Raw genomic sequence first — 19,925 nt, forward strand, 5'->3', positions numbered from 1 at the left:
CTGTCTTATGCTCACAAGCGCGATGGTGAACGGCCAGGAAAACATGGTTTAATACGCACCCAAGCACCCACTTTCCTGCTCACAGGAAGCGAGTAGGACCTGCCTGCTGTCGCGTGCCAGGCGGGCGACTGGAGACTGGAGGCTGGGAGGAGGCGGCTGGGGGCCCGGTCAGGGTGTGGACGCGTAGCCCTGGTGGACCGTGCGAAGGGGAGGGCTGAGGGCCACGCCGAACTCAGAGAGGCCGAGCTGATGAAGTCATCTCGGGGACCGAGACCCCCGCAGTGACACCCAGCCCCTGGGTCTGAGGGGAGGTCACATCCTAGAGCCACAAGTGGACCTTTACAGCAGATTTTGTGACGCTCTGGGGGCAGCTGCCACCACGGCAGCCGGTGGCTCCGTGCGGGGCCAGCGTCTCAGGAGAGGCTCGGGTGGGTGAGTCTGGCCCCGAGGGGCTGACCGTGCCCCAGAGGCGGCTTCTCCTTAGCCCGCGTGGAATCCCTCAGGGCCCCCCGCTTCCCAGTGACCCCTGGAGACCACAAGATGCCCTGGGTCTTGCCTGGGCACCCAGTCTGCCCACGCCCAGGGTCCGGCTGGCAGAGCGCAGAAGGGGCCCCAGAATCCGCAGCGCAGACGCCGTGCTGCCCTCCGGTCCGGTCCCGTTCTGGTGGTTCCGGCACCTTGGAGAACACGGAGGGCAGCCTGGCGCCTCTCTTCCCGGGAGGGACCGCGACGCTCTCCCCTCCCCTGGTGCAGCCGCGGGTGGACGCGGCGCGAGCAGCTCTCCGGCGTGTGAGGCCTCGTGCAGGCCGGTGTGGTGCCCGGTGGCGGCGCCTCAGACACACACGCCCGTCCTGCCCAAGAGAAGCAGCCCGAGGCCACGGCCAGACCCGGGAGCTGGCCTGCCCGACGAGAACCGGCGGGAGAAACAGAGTTCACGCCGTGTCCCTCAGTCTTCAGGGCTTAAAAAAGGCAGGACGTGCAGGCAGACGCGGCAGGGAGTCCCTGGAGGAAGCGTCGGGCTCAGCGTTCTTGACATAAGAAGCCGCTCCTGGCTGACGCCCTTTATGAGCGAAGCCTGGACGCAGGGCCTGCCTTTGACCAGGTCTCAGTAATTCACAACCGCGATGCAGGTGGGGAGCGCAGGAGCGCAGGAAAAGCAGTCAAGAAGCAGCGGCTCAGCGATAAGACAGAGTCCCGGTTCCTCCTCCAGGGAGGCCCACCAGCCTCACAGTCTTTGAGCTGCTCTGCAGGAGCTGAGACCCCCGTGCAGGAGGATGACGGGGGATGACGCTGACCCTCGCGGGGACTCGGCCCACCGTGGCCCCAGTTCTGTGCTGAATCCTCCTCTGCTCAAGCCCCTCGTGAAGATGCAGGTGCCTTCGCTTAAAACACCCCCCGTTTTGCTGCTTTGGGAAAGGTCCCTGGTGTCCTCCTCACTTGCTCCGAGGAATACGTTCTTCCTTCTCCTGCATTTGGCTTGATTGTGTCTTCTGGCTTCACGCCCACTGAGAGGGGAACCCAGTTTTGGGGGGAACATAACAAAGGTCTGGTTTTGCCCTAGACCCCTCCTTCCCTTTGCGGGGCTCCAGCCTCAGCACCTGACACGCTGGTGGAGAGAAGCTGTGCCTCCTCTGGTGGGGCTGGCACCACCCCCGCCCTTCAGCAGCTTCTCAATGCCAGTTGAAAACGGACTCTCTTGGAGGCTCCACAACCACACCCCACCCCACGGCCCCCGCCCCCAGTTTACTTTTGGTGCTGCTGGGAGGGACGTGGATCCCACAGCAGGGCCCACAAAACGGTCCTGCTAACAGTTGATGAAAGCCCACCCATTTGTCCCATTAAACCAGTTCCCCAAACTGTGTGGGTGGACAGATGTTCCCTGGCCGAGGGACAGTGTCCAGGCCAGCTGGAGCTCTCCCCCACGGGCAGAGACTTAGCCCTCAGACACCAGCCTGAAATCTGGGGAAGGTTCCACTCTGGAGTCACCCGCCAGGTGCCAGGTGAACAGAAACACACTGCCACCCAGCTCTCCAGACGTGTCAGCTCAACTCCCAACTGTACCTGCTCCAAACTAGGGGAGAGGGGCCAGGCCAGAGGTGGGGGGAGCCCTGAGGGAGGAGGCGGGAGAGCTGGGAGGAAGGAGGACCTGACCCCTCCCCAGCCCCAAGCCCGCCCCTCCCCCAGCCCCTCCCCCAGCCCCATTCCAGAGCACAGAAAAAAAGTGAAACCTGAGCAGGGAGTGTTTGTGTTGCCACCGCCAATCAAGGACTCTGTCGCCACGGCAACAGGGACACTTCATCAGCTCAGAGCAGATGGTCAGTGAGCAACAGGCAGCATGTGCTCCCGTGAGCCCCCCCGACGTGGGCACAGATGGAGGGTGGGCAGGGCGCTCGCCCCGGTAACCTGACATTTCCTTCTCCGCCCTCCCCTGGGCGCTGCGTCACGGAGATTAGCGCCCGCGTGTGCAGCTGGGCTCTAGTTAGCCAAGCGGGACGCTGACGACCAGGGGCCCAGAGCCCAGTGAGCAGCCCTCCCACCCCTGGGCTGGTGCCTGTAGCTTTTACAGGAGCAACACCCTTCCCTGCGGGATGGAGGAGAAACGTCTCCTTAAGCGTATTCAGGGATGGTGTGGGGCAGGGACAGGGCCTCGTGGGGACTTCTGAGACTCAAGGCTGGAAAGCATGTGGTCACGCTGCCTGGTCACTGGCCAGTGTGTAACCCTTTGATTCTGCATCTTGTGCTGTTTGTAAATATTCACTGCACTTGGTTTGACCCCTTTCTGGGAGGTTCCAGTATCAGCCTCCACCCCGGCTGACAGGAGAAGACGGCTGTGCTGGGGAGAAAGAGTCTTGGGGCAGCTCGTGATGACCAGCAGTTACAGCAGCTGCCTGTTACGGAGCACCGGCTACACCCCAGATCCTGGAGGCACCTCGGGCTCCTGAGGCAGGTGTTACCACCACCAACTGGCCAGGGCAAAGCTGAGACAGCCGTGCTGGGCCCCACAGGAGGGCTGGCCTCGGGCAGCGCCTACGGCCCCAGGCCTCAGGGCCACTGGGCACCTCCCCCTGTGGACGGTCTCATGGGGCCCCTCCGTTCTGCGGGTGTGGCCGGGCAGCAGTCACACTGTTACCTTGTCCCCAGGCCTCACCTGCTGTGGCCCTGGCACCGGGCACAGCAGTTGCTCAGTAAGTGTGAGTGAATGAGCAAGTGACCGTCCCCAGGGACCCCAGACAGGAGGTGACCCTGTAGCTGCTGAGAACGCTTTGCTTTCAGAAGCTAAGCTTCAGGTAAAATTTGTGTAGATGATACTGAATTGGAAACGACCATCACCGAGAGGGATGTCTTGTGACTTTAGTAAAAGTTCATGGAAAGTAGATGTAAACTCCGGGCGCACTGCTCCCCGGCCCTGCATCCCAGCCACCTCCACGAACCCACCGGGATCTGAGTCCCTGTTGGGCCAGAGGCAGGAGAGGGAGGCAGCCATCAGAGGGCCTGAGGGCCACTGGCCACGAAAAGAAACAACAAAACTTATTTTAGATAGAGAGAAGGCACATGTGTGGTCCCGGGGGAAAGAGACACACACAGACACAGACAGACAGACAGACAGAGACAGGAGACAGAAGGAGGGAGCTGAAAACAGGACCAGGAGATCAGGGAAGGCCCATCGACACATGTTTGTAATGTGCCTCAGTGTCAGTGATTCCAGTAAACTGCATCACACTTAATAAAGCTTGACTTTAAAAGCGTGTCATAAACTACTACATACAGGATGGACAAACAGCAAGGTCCTACTGTACAGCACAGTGAACTATACTCAGTGTCCTGTGAATACCACAATGGAGAATACGGACAACGGATATAAATGTATAACGGAGTCCCTTTGCCGCACACCGGAAACTAACAACATTGTAAATCAACTACACTTAAATTAAAAAAAAAGCATGTCTTGCTCTTTCTTTTTTTAAAAAGTTAATTAATTTATTGGCTGCGTTGGGTCTTCGTTGCTGCATGCAGGCTTTCTCTAGTTGCAGAGAGCGGGGGCTACTCTTCATTGCGGTACACGGGCTTCTCAGTGTGGTAGCTTCTCTCGTTGTGGAGCACGGGCTCTAGTAGTTGTGGTGCACGGGCTTCGTTGCTCCGCAGCATGTGGGATCTTCCCAGACCAGGGATTGAACCCGTATCCCCTGCACTGGCAGGCGGATTCTTAACCACTGCGCCATCAGGGAAGTCCCGTCTTGCTCTTTCTTATTGGTTTGTTTTAATGGTTATTAGACTTTGCACAAAACAAAAACAAAAAAACACACAAACAAACCCCCAGTTCACCCGTATTAATTCCTAGTAAAAGTGATTTAAATAAAATGCTGGAAACTCGGCAGCATGTGGGAGGGGCAGTCTCAGAGAGGACGAGGGTGCTGCCAGCTCACCTCACTGCGGGGCAGGAGCCGGACGTCTCCCAGCCACGCGACGCTGTAGACGCAGAGGCGACGGCCCGCCCGCGCAGCGGGCACACACTCACGTCACGACCTGACACGTTCTCCAAGGAGAAGCAAGGACCACACAGGGCGGCAAAACCAGGTGGACTGAAGGCCCGGGCTGTCAGAGCGGGTCTGCTTTTCAGCAATGAACTTATCTGCATGGAGTTTGAAGCTGGAGGTGGTTCGGAATCGACTGTCCTGCATCTCTCACGTCTCAGGTGTTTAATGCGACCCTTCAAACGCCTATCAAAGGTCCCTGCGCTTGAGCTGCGGTTTGTTCCACCTGACGTAACCACGAGGCAGAGGAAACGAAGGAAGAGGAGGAGACGGCGCAGGGTGGTTACCCTGTGACAACAAGTCAGAGCTCACATCCCCTCTCCTTTCTGCGGCTCTCGCCGTCGAGATCTCTGCCCGTCTCGGTGTCCGGGACACCTTTAGTCTCCTTCTCCTCAGTGAACTGCCTGCTCCTCCCTCACCCACAGACGCCGCAGCCATCGGGTTCTGACCACGGGCCACGGAAGGAACTCACGTGGCACGGGCACGTCGGGGCTGAAGAGAAAGACCCAGAAAGACAAGAGCCTGAACCCGCACGGCTGCCACAGTGACAGCACGTGACCTCTGTGAACACACCCCCAGGCAGAGTCAGTAACTCACACACGCCCTGCTGAGTCTGACGGATCACAGTGCCGACGGATCTGACGGATCGCTGACGGGCCTCGCGTGGGGAGGGGTGCGCGGGGCCCCAGGCCAGGCTGTCAAAGGCAAGGCCCCTGGGAACACCTGGTGGCTCCAGCACCCACACGGCACCTGGGCCAGCAGGGATGGAACCTGTGACTCCAGTGGCCCCAGCTCCAGGGGCTCCCTCACCTTCCTCTCCCAGACAGTGTTTCTGAGACAACTCTCCTGAGAAGCTCTAGACGCACTGGAGAGCCCAGGACTCAGGCATCAGGGCTCCAAGGTCAGGCGTTAGGCCCCTTCCTCTGCTTCCCTGTGGCCGCCCTTCCTGACGGTCGCCGTGGGACCCAGCACATGCCACACTTTCCTCTGCTCCAGTTACATCCGAACGCATCCCGTGGCCCTGTTAAGTGGGACACTCCCTTTCCCTCAGTCTGCCCAACTTGGAAGGAGCTTTGCGTGGACAGCATGAGAGTAAATTCCTATCTGGACCCTGGGGACAGAGTCTCCCACACAAATGTCACATCAGTATATCTGCCCACAGCATGGCTGAATCAACCCCATTGTCCCCGATGTCCTGAGGCTCCGACCCCTCCATCCACGCCTCCTCCAGGCTGTCCTGCATTCGCTTTTGGCCACTTTGTTTCTGATGCTTTTTTTTAAAGCATTAAATTCAGTCACAATTCTTCCCCATCCCTGCCCACTGTCCCTCTCCAGAGCTGCTGAGTTGTCATCTGAGGGAAAACAACACAAACCAGTTCTGTTGCCAACGATGAGTCTGGAGCCCTTGTGTGAACCGCAGCCGCTGGAGGGCGTCCACACGGAAGAGCACAGCAAGTGTGACTCCCGTGTCAGGAAGCACGCCCGCATCTGGGAGCCTGCGGAACTTTCCACGTACCAAGCAGGTCACACAGCTGCATGCCCCGAGCGTGGGGCAGACTGGCGGCTGTCACACACGCTGGGCCCAAGCTCCTGACGTGGTTTCAGATCCTGCTGCAGTTGCCTTCAGAGAACTCCCGCCTGTGGAGTGTGGGGCAGTTTCCAGGAAGCCTGTCCACACATCTCTGAAAAGGCCACCAAGGGCCTCCTGCCCTTGAGCCACAGGCCTGGGGCTGGTCCTCCTTCTCTCTCAGGCGAACAGCGCGCTGCTGCAGATGGTCTGCTGTCTTCCCTGAAGCCGGACACGAAGTGGATCTGCAAAAGTGCAAAAGGATGCCGCTCTTCTCACTGATGTTTTTGTGGCGGAGACACAGATTTTCTGGGGGAATAAAAAATGTTTGCATGTAGTTGGTGTATTGTTGTCTTTAAATCAGTTAAGAAATATGCATTTAAAGTTTTTATTGTTGTCAATTTTCAGTGCAGTAACCTAGAGTCCTCCACAGTTTCTAGGTGTGAAAGGGTCTGCACCAAAAAGAATGAGAACTGCTCCTAAGAGGATGGAAAGCACATTTTCTATGACCCCTGTGCCCTTGCCGGGGTCCACTGAAACCTGGAAATCTACTGTGATGATCTCTGCTCCTCTGTGAAAGAGAAATCCTTCAGTATCCAAACACAACAAGGTGACTTTCCTGACATCTGTCCACACAAGCTCAGAAATAATCAGGTTGACAACCAGTTCAGTACAATGTGCAGCGAACACTTTTAGGAGAGCCGCGACTGAACCTCACTACCCACCATCCTGGATTAAAACGATTTTAAATCAGCTTTGAAACTTGGAAAGGTCCAACCGTTAGAAGGAAATATGCTGAAACCCAGACTATCAGAAAAGAACAAAAGGAAAAGGAGGATTTCTGAGGGGGGCAAAAATGAGCCTTTGGGAAAAACTTTTCAAAGTGATATAAAGTTCTGTAAGTTGGTGACTGTCTTTCAGGACGTGAAAGTACTGCTGAGCCACGATCCCTTCAGCCGCTGAAGCACTGTTGTCTCAGAAGTCGCCTGTTCCGAGGCCTAAGGTCCTTTAGAGGTGAGCGCACATCCCCTCACCGGGGCGCACCGCGACCTGTCACCACCTTGCTGCTTGGGACAGGCAGGCTGGGGTCACACCAGACGTACGTCAGCGGCTCCGAGCATTTCAGTATCTCTTCACACGCGACAGCCTTTTATCTGGACTTGGATCTGAAGTTAAGGGTTGCGGCGTGATGCATGCGATTCGATAGACAGGGTGGTGGTTTCATTTAACTGAATTATCTGCTTTTCCTGTATTTTAACGGCTACAAGGATCAAGAAAAGGGAGAGTATATTTCAGGCCATTTTACACAAACTTCTGAGTCAGCTGCCAACACAAAGGACTGACAGGCTGAAGAGGCTGTCAAACCAAGAAACAGATCTTGGACGGTGTTTTCTTCTTGGTGCTAGATTTGCCTCAAAGAAAATGGGTTTAAGAGACAACAAAACTGCAGAAACAGCCAGCGAGAAAACCTACAGCCCATCGCATCTTCCTGGAAGAGGGTTCACCCTGGGTTATCAGCTTTATTAAAATTCAATGGCTCTAGTGCAGACAAGTGTCCAGGTGTGAAGTCACGGCCAGTGGGCCTGCTCCCTCCCGCCCTCGAGGCACCGCCTGCCGGACCACCCCTGCCCTCCAGCTCTGACCTCTGGGCAGAGGTGGGCACTGAGCTGGGTGCCCGCGGGGGCCTGGTCGCTGGCGCTGGCACACACATCCCCTGTGACTCCCCGCGTGTCCTGCGGACGCTGACTTGGCTCCCCAGGAGAGAGGCTTTCTGGAGGAAACCACAGAGACCGAAGACCAGTCTGGTTTGGAGAGGCTGCTGCTTCTCCTTTTTAGTTCAGACGACTCGTCAAATAGAGAAGGCTGAAGTCAACTTCGTTTTTTATCTAACCTCTAATAAAGCTGGCATCCGCTTTCTCATCCAGAACTGTAACGGCCCTGCAGACCGGGGCTGTTTCTGCAGGAGGCAGGCTCAGCTGGAAGGGCGCTGGGCCTCGCCGGGTCCCCGGGCAGTGAGGGTCCTGGGGAGCCGGAGGCAAGAGCCACGGCCTTGGGTGTCACCAGAGACCATGAAGGGATGGGATGAGGAACTTTTCTAACACAGGACCTCCAGCCCTTCCAATGCTTCACAAAGAGCTCCCAGAACATCTGAGAGATGGAAGTCACAGAAGAAAAGCCACACGTCAGCTTTTGCTACAGTAACAGGGAGGCAGCCGGCTGGGCTGTGGGTCACGTTGGCATCAAACAGGAGGAGGTTACAAGCGTCAGGCCCCGCGAGCAGGCCGGGTCCCCTCCCCACACGGAGCCGCGGCTGCCCCAGGGCACAGCGTGTAGGGTCCCTCATTCCACCGAGGGACGCAGTTCGTAGTCTGACAAGGCCTCGAGCCTGCTCTTCCCCAAGCTGGCAGGACGGGAGGAACCCACTGGCCACCAAGCCAGGCCGACACTGAAGGCCCCGAGGACGCCCCGCCACCCTGCCAGGTGAAGCTTCAGCACCATGTACAAGACACAGACCGGCCTCACACATGGGCTCTGTTTCCCTTTGGCAAATTTTTTTTTCTTTTCTGTGAGTCCGGAAATACTGACGCCTCCTTTACTTGTTTTTCTTCCTGAGTTGCGGCAGGTGCCTGGAAGAGCTTGGAATTTTAAACAAGAAGTTCAAAGGATGGAAAAAAATGAACATAACCAAGTGCTGAAACCTGAAAAACAAATCAGATTTATGAAATCCAAGTAATTTGTACTTTAAAAATATACACTTTATCTGAGACATAAACAGTGTCCCCGCTGTGCTGTGTTTCTCCACACGTTCTATCACACACACGCCACAGAAATTCCCACAGTGCAGTTCGGGGAGGAGCCCTCCTGAAACCCAGTTCCCCCAGGAGCTCTACCCGTTCAAGGGAGCAGCTCGGAGGGGGTGCTCCCAGCCCAGGCAGGACCCATCGCACCACAGCGCAGGCACGGGCCGGGGCCCGGGGCAGGGCCCCCGCAGCCCTTGTCCCAGCATCGCCCCCACGTGTCACTCCCCTGGAGGCCCTGCTCCCCCCGGTGCTGCCACCGCAGCCCCCGCAAGAGGCTCCACTGCCGCTGTCCCACCCAAGCCCTCCTCCGAGCACAGGCCACGGCAGCCCACAGAGAGCTACTGCGGCTGTTATAAGGACACTATCTGTTTTTTTTTTTTTTTTTTTTTTTTATTTTATTTTTTTTGACACTATCTGTTTTAAAATCTAGTTTCCTTTCATCTTTGTAACGTCTTAGACTGAAAGTTATATTAAGGAAGAGCTGTGAGCATAAGGGATCTAATGTGAGTCTGCACGTATTTAAACATTACAAGAACCACAAATCGCACAGGAATCACCTTTCTTCTTCTAGGGTCTGTGTGACGTACATGTGAAGAGGATGACGCCAGGACCACAAAGCAGGAGGTGGCCAGGCAGAGCCAGGATCGAACCATGTTGTTGCCGCGTCACCGCGCGGAGTCGTCTGCTGCCTGAGAGGCCTGGGTTAGAGCCCCAAGGCCCTTCCAGCTCTAGAACTTTAACTGCAGGTCCAACTGAAAACCAGAAGCAAAGCAGTCAGTCATGTTTTCTTGTAGTAACAGACTTAAGCATTTATATCTGGCATAAACCACAAACGTGAGTCACAGGTCATCACATGACACAAAGATGGCAAATCCAAGCAGACCGTGGTACAGCTGCAGGTTTCCCTCTGGACCTTGTGGGCGGCACTGAGGACCCTAGCACGTGGGATGCTGCCCTGGCGCCCCTCCTGGGTGGGCCATGGCTCTTCCCTGCTCCTGCATGTGTCTCCTTCAATGATGAAGTCTGGCTAATTCCTAGGAGCAAAACGGTAACCAGGGACCAGTCATTTCCACTCAGTTGAAAATTCTTACTCATGACAAAATGGCCTTTCTGACAAATTTAAACAAGGAATCAAACCCCGAGAGTTGTACCACGGACACATCACTGCATTTTGCAAAGATCCTTGTATGTCAGAGGTCCACCACTGTAAGAAAGTAACTTTCTGTGAAATCGCATTTTTAACTCAAGGAGACACCCACGTGTGCTGGGCTGCCTGGAGACAAAGCTGGAACCACGTGCTCTGGACAGACGTTGAGGCCTCTGCTGTGCGGCTGACCAGAGGACTCCTGCAGCGTGGCTGAGGTCTGCACTCCTGGTCCTCTCCCTCGGTGTCTCTGCATTTACATTCACGGTAAGGACCAGCCCTGTATTTGGGCTGAAGCTTCACTGATACTCCTGGGTGACAGTGGGTGGTTTTCCGTGAGTGCCTTCAGTCCTGCCCTGTCTTCCTGTCTCCCTTCTCTACCTGCTGCCTGTGAAATGCACAGGGGAACACAGTTTAAAACACCACGTCCCACGGACGTCCTTCGACACACCTGGACCAAGGGCCGGTAAGGTGTGAAACAGTGTATTTTATGATGCATCTTGACTGTAGATAAGCCAGAGGCACTATGCTCAATGGCCAAGTCTTAAAACAATCCTCTCTCCAACAGTGACAGGGTTCTGTCCCAGCCAGCAGGCAGGCGTCGGCTGGAATGCCTGAAACACAAGCGATCACGTGAGTCTCCCTGGCAACCGCATCTTCCGAGCGCGCTCCTCCTGCCAGGACAGGCCGGCTTCCTCAGCTGGAGCGCATGGGTGTGTGGGGGCGAGCGGGAAAGGAGGAGTGTGTCCGCTGCAGCTCCCTCCCTGGGGAGCATCGCACGCAGAGGCACGCGTGTCCGCGCAGGTGCCGCACTGCCGGGACGTGGAGGGGGTTCTAGGAGAAGCTGAAGGACCCCCCTGCTCCTGCGGTGCTCCCTCACCCACGATGGGTCTCCTGAGGCTACAGCCAAGCCCCGTTTCCTGATCTGACACCAGCCACGTGGTCCCGCGTGGGACCTCAACGTCATCCTCATTTCGTGGGTCACTCTTGCCTCGGTGACGCTACAAGTCGTCCCCGCTCCTCTGAAACACTCCTCCCGTGACCCAGGGCCCTTGCACCTGCCTCCCCCGGCCCCCCTGGACGGCTCCTCCTCAACCTCCGCTTTCTCCACGGCTCGCGGATGCTGGTGCCCCGGGTGCTGTTCCCAGCTCGCTGCAAACGTGCTCGCTGCGCGCGCCGGCGCCTGCGCCTGTGCCTGTGCCTGTGTGCACGCGCCTGTGCCGTGTGCGTGCCCGTGTGCGCGCGCCTGTGCCGTGTGCGTGCGCCTGTGCCTGTGTGCGTGCGCCTGTGCCTGTGTGTGTGCGCCTGCGTCGTGTGCGTGCCTGTGTGCGCCTGCGCCGTGTGCGTGCCCGTGCGCGCGCACGTGTGGCGGCGGCAACTCCAGGGCGACGTAGCCGCAGGTGGCTTTACGACTCCCCATGCTTCCGCGCCAACGGTACCAACGCCTTAACCCAACCCAAGTCAGAAACCTGGGGGTTATTCCAAGGCCCCTCCGTTTCCAGCGGTCACGCAGAGCTTCGGATTTTCTCAACTACATCATCCCTTCGGTGCCTCCAGAAGAAACTAGAGGTCTCTGCGCTAAGGAAGCGGGCCAGCCCGAGGTAAGAGAGTAAAGGGTTGCCGTGTGAGGGCTTCCACGAGGTCCCGTGACCAAGGAGATGGCGGGTGAAAGCCCCGCCAGGCACGGACTTCCAGCCCGCTTTTTAATGCCCGACTCTTCAGCAAGAGTGGGCACTCAGGAATCACTTGGCATCTGAGAAAAGAAAAAAACTAACGTAAAGACAAAGACCAGAGCAAACATGCAGAAAAAGAAACTTGGAAGGACAATCTATGGAGGAAGAAAAACAAAATAGAACAAAACTACAGGTGTAATTAATCTCAGATATAGGAGAAAAATGTGCCGTAGTGACACAAAGAAGAAAACGTGATAAAAATTAAATATGTTGCACTCTCAGAATTTAAAAACAACAAAATTAAAGAATTAATAGAAAGGGTGGAAGATAAAGTTGAGGAAATTTCCCACAATGTAGAGTAAAACGACGAAAAGATATTAGGAGAGAAAATATAAGACAGTTATAGGGCTCAGAACAGTGTCTAACCTCTGACCCTGTGATTTAGAGCAGAGAAAATGAAGGAATCATCATAGAATCACCTGAGAAAAGTCTTCTGGATCTAAAAGATGTGAACGAGCGTCGTGTCGCCGTGCACGCGGCAGATGGGGAGCGCTGGGGGTGGGCTGGCGTCCCCCACCGCTCTGCGCAGGGATCCTTGGAGCCTCTTTCTGGTGATCAGGTGTGTGCCGACACGCTGCACTGGGTGCTGGACCTCCCAGCTTGGGGCCCGTCGGAACGGCCAGGCCTAACGACCTTGCTCAGAAGCGCACCCACACTGACTTCCTTAGAGAGTGGAGGGCCAGAGGCACAGCCAGTGTGTAGAGGTTGTTAACTAAACAAAGAGGCCATGAGACTGACTGGGATCCAAGGCCCACGTAGGCAAGGCAGAGCTGTACCCCGAAGTGCCCCAAAACGAAGGGATCGACCCTCAGGGCAGCCTGTCGCCAGCAGCCAGCGAGGCGGGGGGCGCCGGTGGGTCGAAGCTCCCGACCTCGCTTCTGCCTCCTCTCTGCACAAGGCTCCCCTCGGCGCCCTTGGGGATACCTCCTAACAGATTCTACTTTGGGGCAGCCCGATTTGAATTGATGTTTTTCCTCAAATAAACTGTTAAAAGTTTAATATGTTTTAGCTTGTCTTTTAACAAAGTGAAAGAGAGTTAAGTCAGCAGAGAAAAGATATGGAAAGTTGACGCAAATGCGGCAAAATCTTGGTAATGAAGAATCTGGAACATGCATTCCTTAGCGGAGGCTCCCGTTACTGCAAAACAATGGAAAGAGCCGCACCTGCTAGTCAGTCACAGCAAGAAGGTGGATTAAAAGGGGGAGGTGAAGAGCTAATGATACGGCTGCTGGACGTGGAGGCTGGAAGGCGCGCCCACAGAAGGAAGGTGGAGGAAGTAACCAGGTCACTCAAGAAGGAGGCAAATGCCTTCAGACCCAGCTTCTTTCCTCTTTGAAGACCTTGCAGAAAGAAACAAACCTCAGCAACGCCTAAGCGGCACTTTAGAAGCTCGAGAGCAGCCTCTACAATAAAGCTAAAGGTCAGAGATGAACTGAGGCCATCACACTGCTGTCTGTTGAGGCCAGTTTTAGCTGCCAGACCTGTCTTCCTGTTTCTTTGTATGCCTTGTGATTTTTTGGTTGAAAACTGGACATTTAAGCCTTATACTGTTGTAATTCTAGAAGTCAGATTCTCCCGTCTCCTGGTGTTTGCTGTTTGCTGTTGCCGGCTCCGTGCTGGGCACCAGCCTGAGGCGATACGTAAGGCCTACTCACATCTTTTCTGAGTCTGCACCCTTCCCTGGCCATGTGTGGTGGCTTTCTAAATCCCCCTGTATATGTGCTTGTGTTTGAATGTCCTAATCCTTAAATGTCTGGCTTCCAAAAGAGCAAAGAGGGAACAAAAGCTGCACAGGGGCTGCTCCCTCAGACGCGGTGGCGTTGAGACAGTGGCGGCCAGCGCCTGTCCCTCAGCGGTCAAGAATCCTGATGTGTGGCCCGGGACCTCACCGCCCATCCTGGCTCCAGCAAGCTGCCCTAGGAACGTGGGCATGGCTGTCTGCCAAAGGGCTGGAGGATGAGCAGCCAAAAGGGACGGATGGAAATTAACCGCAACGAAGCAGCCAAGCCTCCTGGGATGCTGCAAGCCTTCAGTTTCTCCAGGACGACTGCTGCCCAGACAGAGGGGGACTCCTGGAGCAGCCTCCTGCTGGGCCACCTTCCCTGACATCACTCTTCTCCCATGAAGTTTTGAATGTAGTATTTTTATTATTATTTCTAGAAGCAATTTTGATTTTGATTTCCTCAATAAAAATTTAGAATGATGGATTAATTTCCAAGTGGAAAGATTCCTGTTTTATCCTTCTGTTGTTGATTTCTCAAGTTATTTTCTTGTGGACAGAAAATATGTCTTATGTGATTTCTGCTTTTCACTAAATTGGTTTAGATTTTCTTTGGAGCCTGTAATACACAGATTTTTTTTTAATTGTCCGTATGTTTTTTGAAAATAATACAGAAGGGCATATATTATCCTGTATGTTTCTATTAGAATAAACTCTTGAATGAACTTATTCAAACGTCATACATGTGTCTCCTTGATCTGTTCATCTCTGAGAGTGAGATGTATTACATATTACTCTCTATTATTGGGTCTATTTCTCCTTTTATGTCGCTTATAATTTTGATTTATGGTGTCAGGTGCATAGAGGGCATGACAGAACTTCCTCTGCTGTCTTCCTTCTGCACCCTTTCTTTCTTTCCTCTAGCATGTACCCCTACATTTTACACACATATGTAGACTTGTATTTTTCTAAAAACATCTAGATTTATTCAAAATCTATTCTCTCTCTAATCAAGATAAGAAATTTAGTCTGCCTTTACTTTTCATCTTATTCCCCAAACACTCATAGCTTTTCCTTGTAATAATCTGAGATTTTAGTCTTCAGTTGTTTTTGCTTATTCATTTTTTACAGTTAACAACTGTACAGCAGTAAGTACACATTTTAGTAATTTCTTTGCTCCACACTGTTTCTTATATCCCCTGCACTCCTGTTAGGTGAAGTGCTCACTCTGCTGGAGCAGATCCACTTTGTTTTGGAAAAGATCTGTTGGTCAAAATGTTACGGTTCCTGAAAGTGCATGAATTTTTTGCTCTGATGCCAATTTGGCTGACTACTGGAGTCTGGGCTCAAAATTATTTTTCTCTAAAAGAAAGCAAAAAAAATGACATGGTTGCTGGAGAGAAGGTAGATTGCAGAGGGCTTCTGCAACATGGGGGAATAACCACGGGAGATGCAGCTGAAAACTGCAGGAGCCGGGGGAGGGGCCATGCTGGAGCAACGCCACTGCCAGGTGACGGGGGCTTGAGAGCACAGCTGGAGAGACTCATGGTGGTTCACCAACAGGAGCAGATAAAAAGCAGATATTCCCTCTGTTATTCTGCACTTGTCTACTTCTCCTGGCATCTGGTTATAAACTTTAGACTTGACAATGTGTACATGCTGGAAGGGGGACAAATGCGGCTGTGGGGGTGCACAGAAAGCAGAGCTGTCGGCCGAGACTGAGGTCAGGGAGAGTGCTGGAGAGCTCAGCAGAGAGGGGACGTGGGATGTGCGGACGGTGGGAGACACTGAGGCTGACTTCCCTGAGGTCGGTGAGCGGGAGTGTAAGGCGGGGCTGGTGAGGGTGACCGTGGCCACGTTACAAGTGCAGAGGACTGGATTTAACCTAAGTTTGCGGTTTTACCACAGAAACATAGCAAAATGAGAGGCAAAGCAGTCAGGAATGGATACAAGAACGTCACTCTGAGTAATTACCACGGAAGATGAAAAAGGAGGGGGACAGGCGAGAAGGAACGTGAGGGCCAGTGAAGGGGGCCCGGATCTAGAGGCAGGAAGCTGTGTCGCTGGACAGTGGGTGTTTAAAACTGACGTCATGAAGGGGTTGAGCTGTTGGTAATGACAAGGCCAAGGTGGAAGACAAGACCACTGAAAGGGAGGTCAAGGGACTAATATTAGGCTACTGGAAGGACTATCAAGTCCAAGGCTGTTCAAATTATTCCAAGATTCATGCTGGGAAGAGTGAGCTGGGAGCCCGAATCTTGAAGAATCTGAAGGACGACAGGAAGTGCGGCGGTGGGGTGGATGACATGAGATTTAAAGTTCAACATTTTTATGGAGAGGGGAAACGGTCTGTGTGGGAGATTCTGTTTTTCAAAAACAGCCACAGCAATACTTCTGGTCTCCTATGCTCTTCCAGAACCCCACTCCTTTCCCATCAAGAGGGAAGTCTACGTCATCTCAACTGGAATTTGGACAGGTCTTTCTGGACACCTTTTTGGACAGAACGTGGCAGACATGCAGACGCATGACTTCTGAGGTTAGGTTACAAAAGGGGACATGGCTTCTGCTGGGTTCTTTAGCTCTTGGGGGCACTTATCTTTGGTATCCAATTGCCATGATGAGAAGAAGCCCAAACTAGCCCCCGTGGACCAGTGGAAAGGCTCATGTGGAGAGAACCTGAGGCCCCCAGTCAAGAGTCATCATCAGCCAGATGTGTGAGTGAATGAGCTTCTGTGTAGCTTCATGTCTTCAGCTGAGGCCACAGACACGGTGGAGCTGAGTGAAGCTGCCTGAATTTCTGCCTTGGGGTCCGTGAGCATTCAACACGGACATTCCATACACTAAGTGTTGGGTAGTTTGTTACGTATAAAAATAAAGGATACATTTTTCATTTTCACCAAGAACTTTACTGAACAACATGTTCACCCTTTTGTTCCACTACCTTCTGCCATTTTTCAGGCAACTTCATAATTCCATCTTCCCAAAACTTTGTATCTTTTTGAGCAAAGAACTGTTCCAGGTGCCTTTTTACAGTCTTCCAGGGCATGAAATAGTTTTCCATTGTGAGAATTTTATACAGACCTAAATACATGGAAATCCGAAGGCGCAATGTCTGGTGAACACGGCGGATGAATCAGAACTTCCCAGCCAGGCTGTGACAGTTTTTGCCTGGTCATCAAAGAAACATGCGGCCTTGCATTATCCTGGAAGGTTGGAAGGTTATCTGTTTTCTGTTGACTAACTCTGGACACTTTTTATCAAGTGCCATTTTCAGTTTGTCTAACTGGGAGCAGTATTTGTTGGAATTAATCGTTTGGTTTTCCATAAGGAGCTCATGATAGAGGGCTCCCTTCCAATCCCACCATATACACATCACCTTCTTTGGATTAAGACTGGCCTTTGGCGTGGCTGTTCATTTCGCTTGCCCCACGAAATCTTCTGTTCCACATTATTGTACAGTATTCACTTTTCATCGCTCATCACAGTTTGTTTTAAAAACGGAATGTTTTCGTTACATTTCAGTAGAGAATCGCATGCAGAAATATGGCCAAGAAGGTTTTTTTTCACCTAACCTATGTGGAACCCAAACATCAATGCGAGGAACATAACCAAGCTGGTGCAAATGATTTTCAGCGCTTGATTTGGATGTGCTGAGTGTCGGCTGTCTCCCACATGGTATTACATTGATTGTTCTTAATTAACCCCTGGATTTGATCACTATCAACTTCAACTGGTCGACCTGATCGTGGAGCATCATCCAGAGAGAAATCGCCAGCACGAAACTTCACAAACCACTTTTGACACGTTTGATCAGTCACAGCACCTTCTCCAGACACTGCACAAATCTTTTTTTGCATTTCGGTTGCATTTTTAGTTTTCTTGAAATAATAAAGCATGATATGCCAAAAATGTTGCTTTTTTCCTTCCATCTTCAATATTAAAATGGTTACACAAAAATTCACCAATTTTGATAAGTTTCTAAAAAAATGCACGCTGATATTTACAGCTGTCACAACACAATCTAACAAAACTGTTTTGAATGAAGTTAAAGACAACTAAGTGCTACTAGAGCCATAGTACAGAAAAAAACTGAACGAACTTTATGGCCAACCCAATAGCTCTAGTAACTACCAGAACAGTCTAGAAGCAGGCATGAGACCACAAAGGTACAGGAGAAACAGCTGCTTTAAGGGAATGCCAGCTTTCTGTTAGAGCAGGAGGTGAATGGACAGCCAGAGAAGAGGCTGTTGCGGGTCGAGGGACTTTGCTGTTTATTTCTGTGGAGTTTCAGAAGCCATGGTGAAAGGGAAAGCATGGAGAGAGGTAATGGAGGCTTGGACTACGCTGGCAGCAGTGGACCCATTAAGGAGAGTGTAAATTCAAGACATAATGCTTCTTGACAGACTGGATGTCAGGACTCAGGGAAATGGAGAAATCAAGGATGACTCCTGGGTATGTAGGTGATTGAGGATTTCCAACATAAGGAAACCAGGGACAAGGAACAAAATACTTGCCATATACTCTTCGGCAAAGTTTAGTACCATAATGTATAAACGGGTCCTACAAATCAGTATTAAAACATCAGCCAAGAAAAATTTGGCCAAGGATACTATTTATTTGTGAATAAGTCAGTCACCAAAAAAACCAAACAAAAACAACAAAAAAAACTAAGGGTCAATAAGTGTATGAAAATAATGTGTTGTAAAAATACTAATATTTAGAGAAATGCAAACTAAATCAATGAAATACCCTTTCTGACCATGTATAAAACTTAAAAAGACCAAAGATGAGAGGCGGGTGGTGAGCACACTCATATACCAGTGGGAACCAATGCATGATGGGGGTAGGGGGAAGTGGTGCCCCCCACTATGGTTTCAGAGGGTAATTCGACAGCATCCAGCAACTCTACTTCTACCAGTGTGTGCAAGTAGGTGGTCCAAACCCTACACACTATATGTGTAAATACACACATCCAACGAGTTCTGCCAATAGAATGTTGAATAAAGAAAAAATTTCTGTAGCTTTGGGTCCCTTTCAAATTAATATTTTCCCTGATTACAAAAACTTTTTTCAAATAACATAGAAATGCAAGAAATGAAAAATCTCTTGTAATTGCATCTCCACCATAGATAACCACTGTTAATCTGATGCTTGCATGACTGGTTTACATACGTCTGCAATGTAAGCTGTATATATATACTTGATAAACTATACCTGTGTAATGATTACCACAGTCAATCCAATTAATATTACCCTCACTTCACACAGTTATCATCTGTGTGTGTGGGGTGTGTGTGAGAAGACCTATTAGCAAATTTCAAGCATATAGTACGTTGTTATTAATGTGGTTACCATGCTATACATTAGATCTCTAGAACTTTTTCATCTTATAACTGAAAGTTTGTACATTTGACGTACATCTCCCCATTTCCCCAACCCTCCAGCCTCTGGCAACCACCATTCTACTCTCTTTCTAAATTCCACTTTTTAAAATTCCACATATAAGTGACAGCATGCAATATTTGCCTTTTTGTGCTTGGTTTATCTCACTTAGCATAATGGCCTACGAGTCCATCCACGTTGCCACAACAGCAGGATTTCCTTCTTTTTTATGGCTGGATGATATTCCTTTTGTATATACACCATAATTTCTTTACCCATTCATTGATCAATGGACACTTAGGTTGTTTCCATAGCTTGGCTCTTGCGAATAATGCTGACATGAACATTGGCATGTACATGTCTCTTTGAGATGCTGATTTAGTTTCCTTTGGATATATATATATATATATATATACCTAGAATTGAGACTGCTAGATCATATGGTAGTTCTATTTTTAATTTTTTGAGAAACCTCTATACTGCTTTCCATAGTGGCTGCACCATTTTACATTCCCCCCGACAAGTGTAGGAGGGTTCCCTTTTCTCCACAACTTCACTGACACTTGTTGTCTCTTGTCTTTTTGATGACAGCCATTCTGTCAGGTATCAGGTGATATCTCATTGTGGTTTTGATTTGCATTTTCCTGATGATTAGTGATATTGAGCATCTTTTCATGTACCTGTTGGCCATTTGTATGTCTTCTTTGGAGAAATGTCTATTCAGTTCCTTTGCCCATTTTTCAATTGGGCCATTTGCTTTACTTGCTATTGAGTTGTAAGGATTCCTTATATATATATATATATTATATATATATATATATATATTTTTAAGATTGATTTTTGGCTGCATTGGGTCTGTTGTTGTGCACGGGCTTTCTCTAGTTGTGGTGAGCGAGGGCTACTCTTTGTTGCAGTGTGAGGGTTTCTCATTGCTGTGGCTTCTCTTGCTGTGGAACATGGGCTCTAGGCGCACAGGCTTCAGTAGTCGTGGCACGTGGCTCAACAGTTGCGGCTCACAGGCTCTAGAGCACAGGCTCAATAGTTGT

The 19,925-nt window shown here is 51.5% G+C and overlaps 1 long non-coding RNA gene across 1 annotated transcript; it reads left to right on the plus strand.

Moving 5' to 3' along the window:
• The first annotated feature begins 9,827 nt into the window (after positions 1 to 9,827).
• LOC130854800 (uncharacterized) lies at positions 9,828 to 14,217 on the plus strand. Its single transcript, XR_009054190.1, has 3 exons — positions 9,828 to 9,948; positions 10,149 to 10,311; positions 10,613 to 14,217. It is a non-coding gene; the product is annotated as an uncharacterized LOC130854800 (long non-coding RNA).
• Positions 14,218 to 19,925: the final 5,708 nt, after the last annotated feature.

The sequence above is a fragment of the Hippopotamus amphibius genome, chromosome 6 (assembly GCF_030028045.1).
Source record: "Hippopotamus amphibius kiboko isolate mHipAmp2 chromosome 6, mHipAmp2.hap2, whole genome shotgun sequence".
Classification (NCBI taxonomy): domain Eukaryota; kingdom Metazoa; phylum Chordata; class Mammalia; order Artiodactyla; family Hippopotamidae; genus Hippopotamus; species Hippopotamus amphibius.